The sequence below is a fragment of the Austrofundulus limnaeus genome, unplaced genomic scaffold, assembly GCF_001266775.1.
Source record: "Austrofundulus limnaeus strain Quisiro unplaced genomic scaffold, Austrofundulus_limnaeus-1.0 Scaffold204, whole genome shotgun sequence".
NCBI classification, from domain to species: domain Eukaryota; kingdom Metazoa; phylum Chordata; class Actinopteri; order Cyprinodontiformes; family Rivulidae; genus Austrofundulus; species Austrofundulus limnaeus.
The window spans coordinates 892,334-894,658 of NW_013952606.1; the positions used below are offsets into that span (position 1 = coordinate 892,334).

Genomic DNA, 2,325 nt, shown 5'->3' on the forward strand with positions numbered 1-2,325 from the left:
ACATTGTACATAGGATGATTGTAATTCATTTCAAATATTAAAATAATTGGTAAAAATTATGTTTTTAAATATTCACATGCAGACATTCCCCTTTGACATCACTCAACAAATATCTCAACGACTGTTCATCTGAGCAACGTGAAATTTGTTTTGTAATATGTTAATGCTGTTTTTCCAAAAATGCATTCACTTTTCTTACAAAAAAATTGATGTCACGAGCAGTTTAAGGTTTGGGTTAAGACCCCGCTATGGGTCCTAAAACTCCAAATTTTGGGTCGTTGGAGGATTTCCAGAAATTAAATGAAGTTTAAAACTGACTGCTAAGAATGTTTCTGCTATAGTTAGATATGGATAAAAACAATTCGTCTATTAGCAATATACTTCAACCAAAAACACTTTGGTTTATGAGTTTTGTGTTTATTGTGAAACTGGTCTTAAATTTAACTTCACTTGGTATTAAAAAGTCTTAAAAGGTCTTAAATTAAACTTGCCTTAAACGGTAGGAACCCTGACCTGGACAGGTTGTAAGTCCATCACAGGGACACAGAGGGACAAACGACCATTCATTCTCACACTTAGGGACAATTTAGAGCTACATATTAACCCAACATGCATGTTTTTGGTCTGTAGGAGGAAACAGATGTATCCAGAGCTCGTGTGTGCATGGTGAGGACATGAAACTCCATTAAGAGGGAATGTTCTGGTTCCAGGTATGGACCACCATTTGGAAACCTGTAATTTTGTAGGTTTCAGTTGCATTAGCTTGTGTTTCTAACTGGAACTTATTATTTTTAATACTTACGCTTAACTTTCTTTCTTGGTTTTTATTATTTGGTTTTGGGGTTAGGTTTGGACGGTGCGTAATTTTAAAGTTCCTCCAGAAAAAAGGGAGTTTGTTCAAAAGATGGCCACAAGATGGCGCCACAACCTAAAGAAACTCATCAGTGCACCCTCGGCAGAAGTCAAACAAAACGATTAATCCTGCTCAACATTTGTCTTTTGCAGTATTAATGCAAATAAACAGGTTTCCATTAAAACAATTCAAGAAGATTAAAATGGTGTTTTTGTATGAAAGTACAGAAAATGTTCTGTTTTACATGAAACACTGACTTTCCAGTCAAGTTCTGGTTGTTTACTGTAAGATTTTGTTTACAGAAACTCGATGGTTAAATTAGAAACCTATTTATGTTTCGCTCCCCAAAACCAAACAATAATTTTGCAGCATTCTCTCAAAGCAAATCAAGCCTGCTTTGCATCTCCCTAATGTGAGCAGTGTCTTATACAGTGGAACAATTACAGCAGTGCATTACCCAACTCACTGACTGTAATTCAATTATCCCACTCCCCCTGGCTTCACCCACCCAGATAATACACACATTAATTAACAACAGAATCCAATATCGCCTGTTCCGCGCCTCCACTTATTTTCATTTCCCATAAAAAAGGTCACAGCAGCTGAAGACAATTAGTGCAAGTGTGTAGTAATGGATTAAACGTGTACATCACCACGGCCCCGGAGTGCGTGACAGGGAGCGGCCAGGCTGCGGCCCGGGAGAGCAGAAGTGCTGACGCGGCCGCATCCATCAGGCCGGTCGTTTCCACAAACTCATAAAGCGCCGTCTCCGGGAGGCGGAGTCCGAGCCCCGCGTGTCTCTGACGAGCGGAGGAGACGCTTGTGTCGCAAACAGTTATCGCTTGTTGACGTGAAAGGTCTGTTAGCAAAATATCTCCAACAGCACAGTGTGGATTTTAGTTAAAGGAGACGTATGATGCTTTTAAATCCTTCCTTTTCACATTTAAATCCTTCAGTTGGAATCTGTATAAAGTGGAACTGCAATGCTTTGCTCTGAAACTCCACAAGCCCCGCCCCCTGTTGAGGCGTGTCTCAGATCAACTTATTTTGAGGCTGTCTCTTTAAATTCAAATGAGGCACTTCACCCCACCCCCTCCAGCTTCTAGACCGGTCCGTTCTAGTRTGATAGAGGGGTTTACGRCTATATAGCTGCGCAGAAACTTTTTATTTAGTTCAGAAAATGTCGTAGAGAATAGAGACAACTGAACGGGTTGAAAAATATGACTCAAATAGAAAATAAAGATATCAACACCAAACTTTTTTGCCTTCCTAGAGACTCCCAAGTTCACAACAAAATGTATTTAACAGCTAAAAAAGTGGATTTTTCATCTTAATAATAATAATAATAAAAACATTAAACTTTATATAGCACCTTCCAACAATGCCTTGCATCAATCAAAGTGCTTCACAAGGGAAAACAAACAGGTCATAATAAATCAGTACAAGTTAGAAACACATTTACAATAAAGGAA

General features: G+C 38.8%; 1 long non-coding RNA gene across 1 annotated transcript in view; it reads left to right on the plus strand.

The window, feature by feature from the left end:
- LOC106524868 (uncharacterized) overlaps positions 1 to 2,325 on the plus strand; it is an 11,503-nt gene that overhangs the window by 2,178 nt on the left and 7,000 nt on the right. Inside the window, exon 2 of the long non-coding RNA XR_001311040.1 lies at positions 631 to 710. This is a non-coding gene — a long non-coding RNA (uncharacterized LOC106524868). The remainder of the gene's footprint in view (positions 1 to 630; positions 711 to 2,325) is intronic.